General features: G+C 47.0%; 1 protein-coding gene across 1 annotated transcript in view; it reads left to right on the top strand.

Annotated features, from left to right (window-relative positions):
- The window catches only part of LOC103170217, a 49,102-nt gene that overhangs the window by 7,537 nt on the left and 20,800 nt on the right, over nt 1-20,765 (top strand). The window contains exon 2 of the mRNA XM_039914627.1: nt 18,146-18,221. The gene's annotated coding sequence lies outside the window, so the exon portion shown is untranslated. The remainder of the gene's footprint in view (nt 1-18,145; nt 18,222-20,765) is intronic.

Below are 20,765 nucleotides of genomic sequence, written 5' to 3'. Positions count from 1 at the left end.
GGGTTCTAATCCTGGATCTGCCAGTTGTTCTATCAATTGCTTGCTGTGTGACCTTGGGCAAGTAACTTAACTTCTCTGTCCCTCAGTTTCCTCAACTGTAAAATGGGAATTCAATAACTGTTCTCCCTCCTAGACTGTGAGCCCCATGTGGACAGAGACTGTGTCCAACATACTAAACTTGTACCTACCCCAGTGCTTAGAACAGTGTTTGATACTTAGTAAATGCTTAGCAAATAACATTTAAAAAAAGCACACACACACACCTGCAAGCTTCAGTGATACCCCCTCCTTTCCCACTGCTGTGGGATTGGGTAAAAAATAATTCCATGTTTGCCCAGTCCAGAGCTTTGAGTTTTCGGGGGCTTCAATCACATGCCCTCTCAGCATTTGTCTTTAACCCGATCCTCCCTGGCCTCCTCCCCATGACCATTTCATCTGCCCTCCTCTGTGCCGTCTCCATTTTCAGCCCCATCCTCTTCTTTCTGGACTGCAGGGAACAAGACTACTGTGACTTTATAGAGTGGCCCAGCTTCCCCTTTCATTTTCTATCTCTTTCTCCTCCCCCTTCTTCAGAGTTGTTATTCCTGGCTGTTGTTTAAAAAAAGAAAAAACAACCCTCTCACAAGAGAGCAGGAAGTTATTTGTTAAAGAGCTCATGTTTTCATTTGTTGGTACAATGAAACCGCACCTCAACAGAACAGAGTCTCTCGTTCCCAGATAAGGAAGTCAGTGGGCAATCAGCCACTGCTTAGGCTGCTCTGTTGTGCTGCTGGGTTAGATGGGAATGATGGGTTTATTTTAATGCCTTTAAAGGACAGGGACCGATTTCTTTTTTTTTTGTTCATTTTTTTTTTGTTTTGTCTTTATTCCGTTACCTCTAGAGTAGAGGTGGAATCCTGTAGAGAAGGATTCCTATGAGAAGCAGCGTGGCTCAGTGGAAAAAACGCAGGCTTTGGAGTCAGAGGTCATGAGTTCGAATCCCAGCTCTGCCACTTGTCAGCTGTGTGACTGTGGGCAAGTCACTTAACTTCTCTGTGCCTCAGTTACCTCATCTGTAAAATGAGGATTAAGACTGTGAGCCTCACGTGGGACAACCTGATTCCCCTGTGTCTACCCCAGCGCTTAGAACAGTGCTCGGCACATAGTAAGCACTTAACAAATACCAACATTATTATTATTAGAGAAGCAGGTTGGCCTAGTGGATAGAGAATGGGCTTGGGAGTCAGAAGGACCTGGGTTTTATTCTCAGGTCTCTCACTTGTCTTCTGTATGACCTTGGGCTAGTCATTTAACTTCTTTGTGCCTCAGTTACCTCATCTGTAAAATGGGGATTAAGACTGTGAGCCCCAGGTGGGACAGGGACTGTGTCTAACCTGATTAGCTTGTATATACCCTATCACTTAGTACAGTGCCTGGCATGTAGTAACCACTTACAAATACCATAAAAAAATCTTAGAGCAGAAGAGCCTTGGAGAGTCACCCAATGCACCTTGCCTCTGGCTAGTGAATGATGGTGATGGTTATTATTAATGATAATAGCTGTGGTGTTAAATGCTTCTCTGTGTGCCAAGCACTGAACTAAGCATTAGAGTAGATACAAGATAATCAGATTGGTCACAGTCCCTGTCCCAAATAATAATAATTATGGTATTTAAGTACTTATGTGCTAGGTTAGATACAAGTAAATTGGGTTGGATGTAGTACCTTGTCCCACGTGGGGCTAACAGTCTTGGTCCCCATTTTACAGAGGAGGTAACTGAGGCACAAGGTTACACAGCAGACAAGTGGCAGAGCTGGGATTAGAACCCATGACCTTCTGATTCCCACTATCCCACTTTCCCTATCCACTATACCATGCTACTTCTCTAGTCTAAGTAGGAGGGAATCCCCATATTATAGATGAGGCAACTGGAGCACAGAGAAGTTGTAACTTGCTTAAAGCCACACTAGTACAAATGGCAGTTTACCCTTTTTCTTTCTCAGCCTCTTCCATCATCATCATCAGTGCTATTTACTGAGTGCTTACTATGTGCAGAGCACTGTACTAATCACTTGGGAGAGTACAATATAGCAGACACATTCTCTGACCACAAAGAGCTTACAGTCTAGAGGAGGAGATAGGCATTAATATAAATTACAAATATGAACATGAGTGCTGTGGGGCTGGGAGGGGGTAATGAATAAAGGAGCAATAAGGGTGACATGGAAGGGAGTGGGAGATGAGGAAAAGTGAGGCTTAATCGGGGAAGGCCTCTTGGAGAAGATGTGCCTTCGATAAGGCTTTGAAGGTGGGAGAGAGTAATTTTCTGTCAGAAATGAAGAGGAGGGCGTTCCAGGTCAGAGGCAGAACGTGGGTGAGAGGTCAGCGGCAAGATAGATGAGATCTAGGTACAGTGAAAAGGTTGGCATTAGAGGAGTGAATTGTGCGGGCTGGGTTGTAGTAGGAGAGTACTTTAGTAGGGTACATATTTCTATATTTATAGAAGTGTGACAGATGGGTGTGATTGTGTAACTGAAGAAGACACCACTGATGGTAAACTTCACTCATGGATATTTATGCCAAACACAAAGGCCAACAGCTAAAAATAATAATAATTGTGGTATTTAAGCACTTACAATGTGCCAGATACTGTTCTAATCTCTGGGGTGGATAAAAGCAAATTGGGTTGGACACATTCCCTTCCCCACATAGGGCTCACAGTCTTAATCCCATTTTACAGATGAGGTAAATGAGTCCCAGAGAAGTGAAGTGAGTTGCCCGAGGTCACGCAGCAGACAAGCAGCAGTCTCAGGATTGGAACCCAGGTCCTTCTGACTTCCAGGCCTGTGCTAAAGGTTTGACCAGCACAGAAGGAAAAATTAATGCCTGACTCTTATAAATCATACTCCAGTTGATACATCTCATCTCACTTCCGTGTTGTCTTCTTAAAAAGAACACCACCATATTTAGTTTCTGGCCAATGGGAGTCCTTCTCTTCGAGACTTTGGCCTCGGAGATCTTTCTCCATCCTGCGTTGGGTCGGCTTGTTTTTGAACACATAAACCTGCCCCTGTGAGTTTCATCCCGGCTTGTTCTGTTCATTCCTCTCGGGCTAAGCTACTCATCTTCCCTCTGCTCACTGACCCCTTGCTCACACTCTCCCCCCGGCTTGGAAGTCTATCCCTTTTTATATTCAACAGTCCTCTGTCCTCTCCATTCTTCAAAGTCCTTCTGAGAAGCAGTATGGCCTAGTGGAAACAGCACGGGCCTGGGAGTCAGAAGGACCTGGCTCTGCCACTCATCTGCTGTGTGACACGTTGAGCAAGTCACTTCACTTCTCTAGGCCTCAGTTACTTCATGTGTAAAATGGGGATTAAGACTGTGAGCCCCACATGGGACAGAGACTGTGTCCAATGTTATGACCTTGTATCTACCCTGGTGCTTAGAACAGTGCCTGGCACTTAACAAATACCATTTAAAAAATCTCCTCCAGGAGACTTTCCCGGATTCATTTCTAATTTCTCCACCCTATATTCTTTATACTGTAAGCTCCTGTGGACAGGGAATGTGTTTATCAACTTTTACAAGCACTTAGTACAGTGTTCTGCACACAGTAAGCACTCAAATATTATTGATTCATCCCCGACTCCTAACCCCGTATTACCAGCAAGGACTTCAGCATTTCTGTGACTTGTAAGCCCATGGTTTTCAAACTCTCACCAGGCACTTCCTCCTATACGTAATTTATTGTGGTGACTGCCTCCCCTTCTAGGACTGTAAACTTTTTGAGGGCAGGGACCAAGACTTCTAACTCTATTGTACTGATCTAATTTCCACCCCTTCCCCGGCCCCCATATTATAGACTGTCTCTTCAGTTCCAGCTCTGAGGGATTTTGCCCAGTTAGAAACCGAGTCAAAGAGCCCTTTTTCCTCTTCCTCAGGGTAGTGCTCAGTTTCCAGGCTAACCAGCTCCAAAGCCACCGAAGTCCTTCCCTCTTGGCAGCCGTGGAGTTTCTATCGGTCCCGTCCAGGAGGCGAGTTTAGACTGAGCGTGGGCTGCCCCTCCCAGGTGAACTGGGGACATTCGCTCCCACTGGCCCCAGACTTGAAATATGTGCAGTCATGAGTCATTCATGGAGGGGTAGAAGAAGGCGGGGGGCAGCCCAACGGGCAAGGAAAGAAATCCAACCTGCCAGCCAAGGCCCTGGCACCCAGGAGATCCACAGATGGACACACGGACAGGTGGAAGGGAGGGCAGTGAGGAAGTGGCGAAATTCCTTGTCCCTGAGCCATGAACTAGGGCCGAAAGGGGGTGTTGTGTTAATTGGAGGTTGCATTATCAGTTGCCAACTCTAGTCTGTTTCCACACCATTTGATGTTTCTTGTTCTTCTTGTTTGGAGTGATTTTAGTGGGATTCTGGGTTATTACTATGAGTTCGAATCCCAGCTCTGCCACTTGTCAGCTGTGTGACTGTGGGCAAGTCACTTAACTTCTCTGTGCCTCAGTTCCCTCATCTGTAAAATGGGGATGAAGACTGTGAGCCCCACGTGGGACAACCTGATTCCCCTGTGTCTACCCCAGCACTTAGAACAGTGCTCTGCACATAGTAAGCACTTAACAAATACCAACATTATTATTATTATGATTTTGGCTAGGTTGTTTTTTTTAAAAAGGGTCAGCTCCCACATCTGCTCTGATTTTTTTTTTCCTTTTCCTACTAGGGGACTGTAAGAACTGTAAGGGTGTGAGCTCCTTGTGGGCAGAGATTGTATCTGTTTATTACTATAGCGTATTCTCCCAAGTGCTTAGTACAGTGCTTTGCAGTCATTAAGCGCTTAATAAATATGATTGAATGAATGGGGTATTTTGGCTCATTCCCAGGTCTTTGTCCCCAGGTCTTTCTCCTTGTCACCCCTCACAACCCCACCCTACTTTTTCCCCTTCACCACCCCTAATAATAATAATAATAATATTTAGTGCTTTCTATGTGTCAACTGCCTCTAAACAGCATTGGAATATTTACAGAATAATGGATCAAATACAGTCCCTACCCCACATGGGGCTCATAGTCTAAGGGGAAGAAAATACAGGCATCTAAACCCCCGTTTTACAGATGAGGAAACTGAGACCCTGGGAAGTTGTGACTTGCCCATGATCACAAGGCCGATAAGTGGTAGTGACAGGGATAATCAATTTAGTCAATCACTGGTATTAACTGAGCACCTACTGTTTGTAGAGCACTGTACTAAGTGCTTGGGAGAGAACAGTAGAGTTAGTAGACACGATCCCAGCTGTCAAGGAGTGTTGAGTTTAGTGGGATTAGAACCCAGGTCTCCTGCCTCCCAGTCCTGTTTCCTGTCCATTGTGCTACATTGCTAACCCACACACTTTGCACCTCTAATGCTAGCCTTCTCACTGCACCTCAATCTTGCTTACCTTGACACTCACCTCTTGCCCATGTCCTGCCTCTGTCCTGGAATGCCCTTCCTCTTCATGTCTGACAATTACTCTCCCCTGGCCCCACTTCAAAGTCTTATGGAAGGCACATCTCCTCCAGAGGCCTTCCCTGACTAAACCCTCCTTTCCTCTTCTCCCATTCCCTTCTGCATCGCCCTGACTCCTTCCCTTTATGCACCACCCCCCACACCCCCAGCCCACAGCCCTTATGTACATAGTTATAATTTTATTTCTTTATACTAATGTCTGTCTCCCTGTGTAGACTGAAAGCCCATTGTGAGCAGGAAATGTATCTGTTCTATTGATCTACTGGACTCTCCCAAGCCCTTAATACAGTGCTCTGTACACAATGCACAATAAATATGATTGACTAACTCCCTTCTCCCCAGTCCCCCAGCCACCCAGCCTCCTGCCAGGGCAGGTCCCGGGATCCTGTAGCAGCACTGCACAATTTACCCAGAAGGGGACGAGGACTTAGATCTTAAATTTTCTTCCCCTCTCTCAACCACCTGCTTTCCCGTCCTGGCCACTTTTTTCCCTGTGGTGCATTTTCCCTAGTGGAGTGAATAGCATTTATTAAGCATTTGTCAGATGCAGAGCACCATACTAAACGCTGGGCAAGAATTCACAGGTGTGAATTAGACACTTTCCCTGCCCCTCTGTGGACTCCTGAGTGGGTGGAGGGCAAGTTCTCAGGATTAATCAACTGAATTTATCGAGTGCTTACTGTGCACAGAACACTGTTCCAAGAACTTGGGAGAGTGCAATATGCAGTATAACAGAGTTGGTAGACACATTCTCTGCCCAACAATAAATTTACAGTCTAGAGGGATCAGTGCTTAGAACAGTGCTTGCACATAGTAAGTGCATAACAAATACCATCGCTATTGTTATTAAGTACTGAGGATGGGGGATGGAGCACTTGAAGGGCTGAGGATGCTTAGATCTGGTCTGGGTGGATGGATCAGTGTGGTCTGGTACTCGGGTTGCACGGGGGGGGGGGGGGGGCCGCGGGGGGGAGGCGGTGATGAGGGGAGTCTTTGCCTCGTCACAACCTTGTGACCTCCCTGACCTTTGCTGCAAAATGGGGAAGATAATACATGTCTTTCCCCTCTCCCTCCTCTCCTCCCACCTGGACAAGTTGCAGGCTAATGTGCTTCGGAGATCCATTTCAGTCAATCCATGGTATTTATTGAGCCCTTATTCAGGTTTGGACTCCTGGTCCTTCTGACTTCCAGGCCCGTGCTAAAGGTTTGATGAGCACAGAAAGGAAAAATTAATTCCTGACTCATATATCATACTCCAGTTGATACATCTCATCTCACTTCCGTGTTGTCTTCTTAAAAGTAAGCACTTTTACTTTACAGATGAGGGACCTGAGGCACAGAGAAGTGAAGTGACTTATCTAAGGTCACACAGCAGGCAAATGGAGTCTGGATTATAACCCAGGTTCTTCCGATTCCTAGTCCTGTGCTCTGCCCACTAGGCCTCCCTGCTTCTTTTCAGTCAAGTTATTTTGGTCACATGGAGAAAGTCTTGCATTTATTTTTCCACCATTTTTCAATTACTGAATGTGATCATGCTGTGCTAATTTTCAATTATGAAATAACACAACACTGGGGGAAAAAAAAGCAAACCAACCCAGTCAACCTGGGGTTGAAAGCGGGTATTGGATTGATCCAGTGGGGAGGAGGAGTAAGGAATTCACCCGGGAATCATCCCCACCCTCACTCCCTGCCGACGCCCCTCTGCCTGGTGAATTTACAAACTGGAATTCTCTGTAAAAGTAACAATGTGTGACTCATGTAATGTAATGCAGAGGCCAAGGGCACTTTAGGGAAACAGAAAGAAGACTTGGGGGGAGGGGGGGCATGTTGGAAGGTTTTATTCCTGGAGAAGCAAAATGCTTCCTGCTGTCTGCAAAGTGTTTTTTTTTCCCTCCAGGGGTCTAAGTTTAAAAAAGAATAATAATTGTATTTTTTACATGCTTACCATGTGAAGTACTGGGGTAGATACAAGGTAATCAGGTTGGACATGGTCCCTATCCTACATGGGGCTCAAAGGCTTAGAGGGAGGGAGGGAGAATAGGGGTTTAATACCCATTTTACAGATGGAAGAAACAGGCGCAAAGAAATGAAGTGACTTGCCTCAAATCACGCAGCAGGCAAGTGGAGATTCATTCTGAGACAGAAGAAAGGTAAACAGAGCTATGTTACTTGAGGCGTGCTCTCCCTACACTGCCTGGGTGTGTTCGCCCTCTATTCTCTACTTGCTTGTAGCTTTGTGGCCTAGTGGAAAGAGCTCAGGCCTGGGAGGCAGGACATCTAAATTCTAATCCCAGATCCTCTGGGATGGAGATGACAGCTCCATTGGTTATTTTGACCGATCTGCCCAGCTGCTGGCTATGCTGTCTTGCTGCTTTTTTTATTTTAGTTTTGGAATACTTAAAGTGAGTACTGTATCTATGGTATCTATTTTTCTAGGTCTTTTTTTTTTGTATGTGTGTATATTTGTGAACAAGGAATACATTTAAAAAAATAAAGACCACAGTATGTTGGTATCTCTGGAGGGTGGATTATTTTAATCAGACCTATCACAACGAATAAGGCTTAGTTTGAGGTCTCATTAAATGACCTTTTTCTACCCTACCTTTCTTCCAAATATATCAATCAATCAGTGGTATTTTTGAGAGCTTACTAGGCACTTGGGAGAGTACAGTACAATACAGCTGGTAAACATGCTCCTTGCCCACAGGAAGCAACTGAGTTTAAAAATATGTACTTAGAAGGTGTGGGGGTGAGTGAATGCCTAAGTGTTTCAAAGGGTGGGGACTCAAGTGCATGGTTGAAGAAGTAAGGGTGGGGAGACAAGAGAGTAATAAGGGAACGCTTTCTGGAAAAGGTGTGATTTCAGTAGGCCTTTGAAGATGGGGAGAGTGGTGGTCTGCTGGATGGCAAGGGACTTCCAGGCAAGGGGGAAGAGGTGAGCAAGGGGTTCCATGATGCGAGAGATGAGATTGAGGCACAGTGAGTAGGTTGGTGTAAAACAGGTGAAGCTTGTAGGTTGGGTTGGAGTGAGAGAGGAGCTACATTAGGTAGGAGGGAAGAGCTGATGGAGAAGCCTTGAAGCTGATGGGGAGGAGTCTCTGCTTGACGCAGGGAGGGATGGACAGCCTCCGGAGGGTTTTGAGGTGTGGGGAGATGTGTGGATAAAGCAGAAGTGCTCTGTGATCTGTGGGTCAGGCTGTTGTGCGAGAAACATCTATGACAGAGCGAGAGAGATAGAGATAGATATGGAGATTTGAGCCAGAAGGAGGAGAAGCAGGGCCGCGAAGGTGCTTGAAATACAGGGCAAGAGCACTTCATCCTGGTCTTCCCTGCCCCACGGTCCGACCTCCCGATGCCTTCCTGCCCTGGGCCTCACCCGAGGTCGTGGGGGCCCATGTTCCTATGGAAACCGCCATCTCCCAGACTGGGAACTGGTTGATCCGGGATGAGTGTGCCAGCACCTAGCTCTGGCCCTGAGGCACTAATTAGCCATGTCTGCCGGGCACGTGCCTGCCTGGGCATGTCTCCGAAGTTGAGATTTCGAAAGCCTGGGACAACTTCACTTCAGTGCATTGTCCTGAGGAGACGGGAGGAGGATGCTTTCTCATCCCCTTTCATGACTGCGGGGGTGGGTATATAATTTCCCAACTCTTGTTAAAGGGTTAACAGCTTAGGTCATTGCCGACCCATGTGTCCTTAGAGCAAGCATGTCCTCTGAGCCCCTCTCAGATGCGTTCAGCCAAGCAGAGGCATCTGGTCTAGGTGCGAGCTTGGCCTAATGGATAGAGTACGGGTCTGGGAGTCAGAAGGTCATGGGTTCTAATTCCAGCTCCGCCACTTATCTGCTGTATGATTTTGGGCAAGTCGTCTCACTTCTCTGGGCCTCAGTTCCCTCATCTTTAAATGGGGAATAAGATTGTGAGCCCGATGTGGGACAGGGCCTGTGTCCCATCCGATTTGCTTGTATTCCCCCCACAGCACTTAGTACAGTGCCTGGCACATAGTAAGTGCTTAATAAATGCCACAATTATTATTATTATTGTTATTAAGTGTCAGGGTCTATGCTAAGCACTGTGGTAGATACAGTCCATGTCCCACATGGGGCTAACAATCTTAATCCCTATTTTACAGATGAGGTAACTGAGGCCCTGAAAAGTTAAGCAACTTAGCCAAGGTCACACAGCAGACAAGTAGCAGAGCTGGGATTAAAACCGAGGTCCTCTGACTCCCAAACTTGTACTCTTTCCACTAGGCCATGCTGCTTCAAGGCCTTCAGTAAATACCACTGACCGATTGCTTGATTTGATCGAGTCAGGTAGAGATGTCCTGGAAGAAATGTGAGATTGTAGAGAAAGAAAGGGGTTGAGAGACTAGTGAGGTAGATTTGAGAATTAGCTATGTAGAGGTGGCAGTTGAATCCAGGAGTGGATGAGATTCCCAGAAAGAGTGGGTGTCAAAGGAGAAGAGAAGGGGACATAGAACAGAGCTTTGAGGGACCATTCTTCCAGTTAGGTGGAAGGAGGCATAGGAAGAACCCAAGAGAGACTAGAAAGGATGGAGTGGAATATGTTTACCAAATGTATTGTACATTCCCAAGCACCTAGTACAGTACACAGTAAGTGCTCAATAAATGCCTTTGATTATTCCATCTTGTGTCAAGCTATCAAAGAAAGATAGTAGTAGAAGCAGCAAGCTGACTTTGTGCCTTACTGCACATCCTTAGCAGGCAGGAAGGTGGGGAATCCAGAACAGGCCAACATCAATAGTATTTATTGAGTACTTAGTGCAGACCACTGTTCTAAGCACTTGGCAGAGCACAACAGAGTTAGACAAAATCCCTGGCTTCAAGGAGCGTACAGTCTAGCGGAAACAGAGAGTAATTACAGGTAGGAGGAAGCAACTGAGAATCAGGATATGTGTGTTGTGGGGGAAGTAACAAAATGTTCAGGGAGTGAGGATTCAAGTGCAAATGTGATGCAGTAAGGAGGGAAAATAAGGTGTGTGTTGGCCGGGGCCGTGGGGGAGAAGGGCAGTTGAGAGACTAATCAGAGAAGGCTTCTTGGAGGAGATGTGATCTTGATAGGGCTTTGAAGGTGAGAAGAGTGGTGGCCTGTCAGATGTGAATGGAGAGGGAGTTCCAGGTAGGAGGGAAGGGGAGATCCAGGAGAGCAAGGCACTGAAAGTAGGACCATCATGTCTTTCTGCCTCTCAACCAATCAATGGTATTTATTGGATGCTTACTCTGTGCAGAGCACTATTCTAAGCACTTGGGAGAGTATATACATCCCTTCCCATTCTCAGGCAGGGTACCAACCTTTTCCAGTCTTCGTAGAGCACTGGAAGAATCAATGAATCAATCTCCTCCTTGGACAGTTTTCCCACAGCAAAGCTTCCTTTTTATATATTTAGCTTTCAAAAGTCTGAATAGGAGGGATTAGTATTTTGCCTCCCTTGCCCCCTGCCACTTTTTTTCCCCAACATTCAAATGGTAATTTTGTGGTTGCGATCTCATCGCCATGAATTACAAGTTTTAAAAATCTGCCTGAAAACGTTGGGTGTGCCCATGTGAATAGTTAACATGATAATTACACTCTATTAAGGATAGTTTTCGCTTCTCTGGCACCTCTCATTTGAGGAAGTACTTTCTAGGTGCTCATTAAATCTCCCACTCTATGGGTCAGGATTCTCCCTCGCTACCCACCCCTTCCCAGGAAGGTGAAGAATGAATCTTCATAATCTCCCTTTGCTGTGTAAGGTTTTTTTCTTTAACAAATAACAACAAATGCTCATAGTTTACACTTGCTTACTGAATTCCCTTTTGTATGTCTTGGCTCTGTGGTCCAGAAAGCCAAGCTACTAAAGATCCAGAAACCGACTATGGACCTTACTACCTAAAACTACCACTTTGTCATGAATCAACCCTGTGGGTAGGACCCAGACACACAGACTCTCAATTCCATCTTCTAGCAAAATAGGATTTCTTAGCCCTTGTGGTTGAGCAGCCATAGAGGAGGAGGAGCAGGGAGGAGAACAAGCCAGGGCCTGCAGCCACGCTCGCCATCCTGCTTGTCAAGGCTAAAATTGGAAGCAGAGGTGGCGGGTTCTAATCCCGGTTTCGCCATTCGTCTGCTGGGTGACCTTGGGCCTCAGTTACCACAGCGTGGCTTAGGAGAAAGAGCACGGGCTTGGGAGTCAGAGGTCATGCGTTGGAATCCCGGCTCTGCCACTTGTCAGCTGTGTGACTGTGGGCAAGTCACTTAACTTCTCTGTGCCTCAGTGACCTCATCTGCAAAATGGGGATTAAGACTGTGAGCCTCATGTGGGACAACCTGATTACCCTGTATCTACCCCAGCGCTTAGAACAGTGCTCTGCACATAGTAAGCGCTTAACAAATACCAACGTTATTATTACCACCTCTGTCAAATAATAATAATGGTATTTGTTAAGCACTTACTATGTGCCAAGCACTGTTCTAAATGGGGATAAAGATTGTGTCCCCCATGTGGGACAGGAACTGTGTCCATCTTGATTATCTTGTATCTACCCCAGCACTTAGAACAGTGCCTGGCACATAGTAAGCACTTAAGAAATACCATGAAAAAATAAAAAAGGCTATTTTTTCCCCCTTCCCTGCTTCTCCAGGGATTCCCAGCAGAGACACAACCCCCAGGTTGAGGATGGCAGTGGCAGGAGGAACTGTTCTTAGGTCTCTGGGCTCCCTAAAGCTCTGCTCTCCTAGAAGCAGATGGGCAGAGGCGGGTGGGGTCTGAGGGGGTCGTCAATCTGCAGCAGGGGCTGGAGTGGGCTCTGCCCGCTCCTCTCCAGAGTCCACCACCACACCCTTCTGCATCAAGAGAAGCAGCGTGGCTCAGTGGAAAGAGCATGGGCTTGGGAGTCAGAGGTAATGAGTTCGAATACCGGCTCTGCCACTTGTCAACTGTGTGACTGTGGGCAAGTCACTTAACTTCTCTGTGCCTCAGTTACCTCATCTGCAAAATGGGGATTAAGACTGTGAGCCTCATGTGGGACAACCTGATTACCCTGTATCTACCCCAGCGCTTAGAACAGTGCTCTGCACATAGTAAGCGCTTAACAAATACCAACGTTATTATTACCACCTCTGTCAAATAATAATAATGGTATTTGTTAAGCACTTACTATGTGCCAAGCACTGTTCTAAATGGGGATAAAGATTGTGTCCCCCATGTGGGACAGGAACTGTGTCCATCTTGATTATCTTGTATCTACCCCAGCACTTAGAACAGTGCCTGGCACATAGTAAGCACTTAAGAAATACCATGAAAAAATAAAAAAGGCTATTTTTTCCCCCTTCCCTGCTTCTCCAGGGATTCCCAGCAGAGACACAACCCCCAGGTTGAGGATGGCAGTGGCAGGAGGAACTGTTCTTAGGTCTCTGGGCTCCCTAAAGCTCTGCTCTCCTAGAAGCAGATGGGCAGAGGCGGGTGGGGTCTGAGGGGGTCGTCAATCTGCAGCAGGGGCTGGAGTGGGCTCTGCCCGCTCCTCTCCAGAGTCCACCACCACACCCTTCTGCATCAAGAGAAGCAGCGTGGCTCAGTGGAAAGAGCATGGGCTTGGGAGTCAGAGGTAATGAGTTCGAATACCGGCTCTGCCACTTGTCAACTGTGTGACTGTGGGCAAGTCACTTAACTTCTCTGTGCCTCAGTTACCTCATCTGCAAAATGGGGATTAAGACTGTGAGCCTCATGTGGGACAACCTGATTACCCTGTATCTACCCCAGTACTTAAAACAGTGTTCTGCACACAGTAAGCGCTTAACAAATACCAACATTATTATTATCTGCACTCTGGAATGGACCTTGGCAGGTGGCACCCCACTTGGTTTATTATCAGGAGAAGCAGTGCGGCCTGATGGAGAGAGCATGGGCCTGAGAGACAGGGTATCTGGGTTCTAAACCCAGATCTGCCACTTGCTTGCTGTGTGACCTTGGACAAGTCACTTCTTTGGGCCTCAGTTTCATCTTCTGTAAAATGGGGATAAAATCCCCCAGACTCTGAACCCTATGGGAGATAGGAAGGGCTTTATGCCATCACTATTCTATCTACCCTATTCCTTGGTGCAGTGCACAGTACATAGTAGGGCATAATAGGTACCATTATTATTATTATCAGGTGGTGATCTAAGTAAAAGATCTATGTGATAACCTGTGGTATTTGTTAAGCGCTTACTATGTGGCAAGCACTGTACTAAGCGCCGGAGTTGATACAATATATACAGATGGGACCCAATCTCTGTCTCACATGGGGATGATAATCTATTTACCATTTGGTAATCTAAACATAAAAAAAGCATTTAGGCTGAGCATTGCACAGAGAACGTTAAGTAGGCTTAGCCCTGACTTCTACTTATACGCTTTTTAATATGGATGCCTCAGGATCAATCTGAGTTTCTGAGTGCAGAGCACTTGGGAGCATATGGCAGAATTAAAAGACATGATCCCGGCCCTCAAAGAGTCTGCAGTCTATTTGGGGAGATGCACTAAAATAATTTACTGATAGGCAGAAGTAAGAGAGAGAATAAAGATATGTTCGTCAGTACTACTGGACATTGCGTGTGTAGAAATCCCGAAATGGCAGCTGGGGGAAATGGGGCCAGGAGTTTAGAAATCAATCGGGGAAGAAACTCCAGGAGGAGGTAAGTGCTTGATTCAGAGAGGAATGGGCAACTATGTGTGATTTTTGATGAGTGAGGATTGTGAGAGGAGAGACATTTTAGGAAAATGATCCAGACAGCGGAGTGGGCAGGCAGGAGAGGGGAAGAGATTGGCAGCTGGGTCACTAGTCAGAAGGTTGATGCAGTAGTAAAGCCAGGATATGACAGGGGTCTGGATCAGTGTGGTGGTTGCTTGGCTGAAGAGGAAAGGGCTATTTTTCTGATGGATAATAATAATTATGTTATTTGTTAAGCTCTTACTAGGTGCCAAGCACTGTTCTAAGTGCTGGGATAGATGCAAGATAAATGGGTTGGACACAGCCCCTGTCCCACATGGGGCTCACAGTCTTAATCCCCATTTTACAGATGAGGTAACTGAGGCCTGGAGAAGTGAAGTGATTTGCCCGAGGATACACAACGAACAAGTGGCAGAGCTAGGATTAGAACCCAGGTCCTTCTGGCTCCCAGACCTGACATATTCCAGACAGGTGGAATATGAAGGATGAAAGAGAGGGAGGAGTCAAAGACAATGCAGAGATAAGTAGAGAAGGCTGTCCCTCACCAGTGATTCACCAAAGCTGTTTTGCAGCAGTTGCTATTTAATGGCTGAGCCTTATAAAAATTGGGCTAATGACATAGTGGCTTTGAAGATATCCAAGAAGATCAAGAACTCAAACTGCCCTTGGCAACTGCAGCTGACATTATTCAGTATCCTAAGGTCTTTGTCAGGCGCTCACTATGTGTCAAGCACTGTTCTAAATGCCGGGGTAGATAGAAGGGAAGCAGCATGCCGTAATGGATAGAGCACGTAATGGATAGAACCTTCTGAGAGTGAGAGGGTTCTAATCCCGGCTCTGCCGCTTGTCCGCTGTGTGACCTTGGGCAAATCATTTCACTCTCTGTGTCTCAGTTACCTCATCTGTAAAATGAGGATTAAGACTGTGAGCCCCACATGGGACAGGGACTGTGTCCAACCTGATTACCTTGTATCTACCCCCAGAACTTGGCACATATTAAGCGCTTAACAAATACCATTATTATTATTATTGTTACAAGCTAATCACGTTGGTAGAGCCAGGTTGGAGTAATAAGTTGGAGGCAGCTACCCTTCTTTTTTTTTTTGCACAGCAAGCTGTATGAAGCACCTTTTATCCTGACGTGATGTCTCTGCTTTCCTGAGGCGCCTAGGAAAGAGGGAGGGAGAGAGGAAGGCTAGGCTGGTTGCCATAGTAATTGCAGGAAGAACCAGATAGTCCAGATAGAGCAGAAAGCAGAATGATGAAATGGAGGCCCAGTGGGAGGAAGCAAGATGCTTCTGCTGGGCTTTGGAGGGGAGAGGTACAGGGTCTGGGACTCCAGCCCCGGATGGGACAAATTCGCTTCTGACAGCCCAGGACACATACCGAATTCTGCTGAAAAACCTGGCTGGGAAATTAGAACTGCTAGGCTGTTGGGCCTAAGGAGGCTTGCCTCATCGAAAAGGCGATCAAAGGATCCTCTACAGGACAATGCTAAAGAGGACAGAAAAACCCACCCCAAAACGCAGCTCCTTCTCGATCATATCCCCACATGCTTTGCAGAGGCTCCACAAATGTGCACACAAGGGAAATCTCCCTTTCCCCCTCCCCCCATTTCTGACAAGGGTTTGACAGAATTGAGAGCCTTGGGCATGTCACGCTCCTTCAGTGCCCTCTGCTGGCCACTCCTCAGGTAGCCGCTGACCAGCACAACCGGGCCCTGCTTTGCCCCCACAAATCCCTAGCAGTATGATAATAATATGTTGGTATTTGTTAAGTGCTTACTATGTGCAGAACACTGTTCCAATTCCTGGGGTAGATACAGGGTAATCAGGTTGTCCCACATGAGGCTCACAGTCTTAATCCCCATTTTGCAGATGAGGTCACTGAGGCACAGAGAAGTTAAGTGACTTGCCTGCAGTCACACAGCTGACAAGTGGCGGAGCAAGGATTCGAACCCATGACCTCTGACTCCCAAGCCCGTGCTCTTTCCACTGAGCCACGCTGAGGGCAGGTGGCTGTGGTGTCTGAATTTCTGGGCTCGGAAAAGTGGCAGGTATTTGGGAGAGTGTGTGGGGAGAGCAGAGGCTTGAGAAGGGGTTTGCTGCTGAAGAAGAATGTGTGTGGCCCACATTTCTTCTTGCCTTCTTACACAGCATTTTTTCCTTTCATAAAAAGTGGCAGACTGGTTTCGGCTAAAATTTGTTTTCCAAGCCTGGATGAATTGGCTGTACCTCAGGGTTAGATTGAAGGTCACTGAAGGGGCAGGAAGGCTAGCTTTTTCCTTTGAATGGAGCTCTATCTAAGGAAATTAGGGTACACAGTGGAAAGAGCAAGAGCCTGGGAGTCAGAGGATCTGGGTTCATATGCTGCCTCTGCCACTTGCCTGTGGTATGACTTTGGGCAAGACATTTAACTTCCCTAGGACTCGGTTTTCTCATCTCTAAAATGGGGATTAAAGTTCCTGCAGGGCAACTCTCTAGGGACACTGTTGCTGACTGCCTGAAACCAATTTGTGGGGACGAGGGATGGGATGGGATATTTGTGCTATGGACCCGGCCACTGCTACCACAGAGTCCAACTTCCTGTTCTCTTGGAAGTGGAGAGGGGGTGCTTGGCAGAGGAAGGAGAGCGAAAACTCCCTCCTTGCCCGACAGCTTTCCCACTCCCACCAGTAGAGATGTCAGGCAGCTGGTAGTCCAAGCTGCCAGGCTATTAGAATGAAAGGCTTGCAGCCAGGGCTATGACAAATCTAGTCCACGATCTGGGAAGGCTTGTGGAACTGTGACCCCCACCCATCCTCCCTTCCCTCCCTCTCCCAGTCAAAGAGCACCACGAGGTAAGGATTCATTCATTCAATCGCATTTATTGAGCGCTTACTGTGTGCAGAGCACTGAATTCAGCAGAGATGAGCAGTCCAGAAGCACCAGGGGCTGATACCTTTGAAGGCTGGGCATGGCCTGGGCAGAAAGTTGCCTCCGGTCTATGACCCATTGCCTGGCTGAGGTGCAGAGGGGGCGTCTCGCTCTGCCGGAGAGAGATCGTCCATCACAGCTAGTGCAATTACATGAAATTGGAAGCTTGTGTAAGCTGGAAAACAGAATTAAATTCACCTAGTGTGCGCTGCCAATAGATGGATCCGTCAAGGGGTGGTGGTTTTGTTTTCAACTCCTATTGTGGTGGCCCAGAGCCAATTTCAGGGTGAACATTTTAGAGGGGAGAAGGTGGGGGTGGAGTAGGGAGGAGGAGAAAGGACATAGAAGAGAGGATGGGGCGAGGGCAGAGGGTGATGGAACAAAAAACAAAAGCAGTTTGATTTGTCAGCAAAACCCGCCTCTGCTTTGGAGCCTCAGAGAGAACAGGCCTAGCGTTCCATCCCTGCTAATCTGATCTGACAGAAGCTTTCCCTGCCATTAAATCCGAGCTGTTCCGGGAAAAAGCCTAACCACTGCCTCAGTCCCCATTCCTTCCCTCACCTTCTGGTACAGCAGGAAGAAGGATGGGACCCTGCAGCTGATGGAAGGCTATGATGGAGCCCAGCACAAACCGGTAAACAACACCTCAGCCAAACTTCTCCATTTGTGAAGAAAAGCTTTCCCCTTCATCACCTCTGGGAAGGCCGGGAATACCACTGTTTAGAGGAGGCAGTTGTTTTGGACATAGGAATGAGCCCCCAGATGGCCAGACAACTTTTCTGATGATCGACTTTTTAATTTAATTTTTTTTAGAGCCCAAACCCAAGTTAGGAAGTGTGTGCTCTGCATACAGTAAATGCTCAATAAATATGCTTGATTGTGTGATTGGAAAGTGAAAGGGAAGGAGCCAAAAAGGTAGAGAATTCTGGAGGCAATAGGGACGTTTGATCCTGATTTCCTGTGATACCCAGAGTAGGATGGGAGGGTGCAGGTGGAAAAAAGACTTGACCTTCTGCATTGTCTTGTTTCATGTAGGTTTCTGACTCCTGGCTGCCTGTCCTGAGAAGACACACCAGAACCAGCAGGGGGATGTTAGCCACTCTCTTCAATGGTGAGTAACCAAGCAGCCTTTATTAATAATAATATTAATAATTATGGTATTTGTTAAGCATTTACTATGTGGCAAGCATTGTTCTACATGCTGGGGGAGATATAAATTAATCAGTTTGGTCACAGTCCTTGTCCCACATGGGGCTCGCACTCTTATCCCTATTTTACAGATGAGGTAACATCCCCAAGGTCACAGAGCAGACGTGAGGTGAGTCGGCATTAGAACCCAAGTCCTTCTGACTCCCAAGCTATACACTATACAATAAGCCATGGTGGGCCTTTTCCCACCCCCGCTTAACTCCACACAGCAGCTGTAGGCATTGTCCCTCTGTTTGGAAATATGTAGGAGCTTCCTGAAGCCCACATTGCCTTTTCTTGGAGAAAACCCTTTAAAAATGGTCTGAGGGTTCCATTTAAAAATGGGCTCCTATCCCCCATGGGGTTTACTGTCTAAGGGGGAAGGAGAACAGACAGTTGATGATGGTCACCCAGGGAAACTAAGGGTTAGGACCCATTGCTCTCCACAGACTCAGCAACACACTGCTGAAAAACGAGTGTGGCTTAGTGGAAAGAGTACAGGCCTGACAGATGACCTGGGTTCTAATCCCAGCTCTGTCACTTGGTTGCTATGTGATCTTGGGAAGGTAACCCAACTTCCTTTTGCCTCCTTTTCCTCATCTGTAGAATAGGGAATCAACAGCTGTTTTCCCTCCTAATTAGTCTGTGAGCATCATGGGGGGACAGGGACTGTGTCCTGATTAGACCTGATTATCTACTCCAGCCCTTAGTACACTGCTTGGCACATAGTAAGTGTTTAACAGATACCACAATTATTATACACTTAAGCCACAAAAATCTGGCCAGCTGCAGGGAATCAATCAAGCAGAGGTATTTATTAAATGCTTACTGTGGCTAGATCACTGAACTAGGCACTTGGGAGAATACAGCAGATTTGGCAAACATGATTCCTGCCCACAAAGGAACTCAGAAATTTTAACCAATACTACAATTTATCATTAGTATCAAAGATCACTTTTCCTCCTCGAAAGAGACCCAGTGGTAGCCAGAAGCAGCATGCCCTAATGGATAGAGCACAGGCCTGGGAGTCAGAAGGATGAAGATTCTAATCCTGCACCTGCCACTTATCTGCTGTATGACTTTAGGCAAATCACTTCACTTCTCTGTGTCTCAGTTCCCTCATCTGTAAAATGGGGATTAAGATTGTGAGCTCAGTTTGCTTGTATCCACCCCAATGCTTAGTACAGTGCCTGACATACTAAGCACTTAGTAAATACCACTATTATTATTATTATTCCTCTGCAACCCTTTCCACCCTGGGAATGCTGCGGCCCACAGCCTCCCTGGGGAAGGTTTGGGCTTTTAAAGAAAGCTGGTTCTTAGAGGTCACTGTTGGCCCTGGGAAGGTGTTCTTCCTGTTCTGAAATCTGAAAGCCACTTCTAAATCAATTGGCCTTTCATAGGCCAGTGAAGACCAGCTTGGACATAGCTTTGTTTGGGGGAAGGGTAGTTTTCTGTCTTTAATTTCCCGTTTGTTTTTTTTTCCATTTCGAGAGGCACATTCAGGGAAAAGAATCATAATGTTACCTCTCATCCTTTTAAAAATCTCCAATCAGAACTGATGATTTTCAAGTGCCCATAGCTCTGCTGCAGGACCTGGGTTTGAAGGGAGGCAGTAGGTTTTTGCTCTCTGCTTCTGTGTTCCTGCCTTGACCTCTGTGCCCCCTGAGAGGACAGGGGCTATCTCCCCCTCCGGGGTCATCCAACGCAAGACTTCTGGGAACCTGTCCCCCCTCCATCACCTTCTGCCCCCACCCGGGGGGTGGTGAAAGTAAGGGCTGGGGGCTGGGCCAGGGCTGGGCTAGTGTTTGAAGGCCTGAAGCAGAGAGCCTTCATCTCCCTGAGAGACAATGAGGTAGGGTCCCGGAGTCAGACATGGGTCCCCGCTGACCACTGCCTCACTTCATCCATGGCCTGTAACAGGTCAGAACACCCAATCCTTAAACCTAGGGAAGGTAGTGAAGGTAAGCAGAAGCCCCAGCTCCCCCTCTGACTCCAAGGGCGAGCCCCCCTCCTTGTGCAGGTCGTGTCCTTAGGCCGGGGCCTCTGTGCCCGGCATGACATGTGGGCAATGTTTAAAGAGAAGGAACCATGCTGGGGGACCTTGAGCAAGCCACTTGTTGGGGCCTCAGTTTTCTTGTCTGTAAAATAGGGATTCAATACCTGTTCTCCCTCCCTCCTAGACTGAGAGCCCTCTGCTGGGCCTGAGGATCTGGAATCTACCTCAGTGCGTAAATAATTATTAATTATGGTATTTGTTAAGCGCTTTCTATGTGCCAGCCACTGTACTACGCGCTGGGGTGGATACAAGCAAATAGGGTTGGACACAGTGCCTGTCCCACATGGGGCTCACAGTCTTACTTCCCATTCTACAGATGAGGTAACTGAGTCCCAGAGAAGTGAAATGACTTGCCTAGGGTCACACAGCAGACAAGTAGTGGAGCTGGGATTAGAAGCCATGACCTTC

Source organism: Ornithorhynchus anatinus, chromosome 18 (assembly GCF_004115215.2).
Source record: "Ornithorhynchus anatinus isolate Pmale09 chromosome 18, mOrnAna1.pri.v4, whole genome shotgun sequence".
NCBI classification, from domain to species: Eukaryota; Metazoa; Chordata; class Mammalia; order Monotremata; family Ornithorhynchidae; genus Ornithorhynchus; species Ornithorhynchus anatinus.
This window is presented reverse-complemented; position numbering and strand designations above follow the sequence as displayed.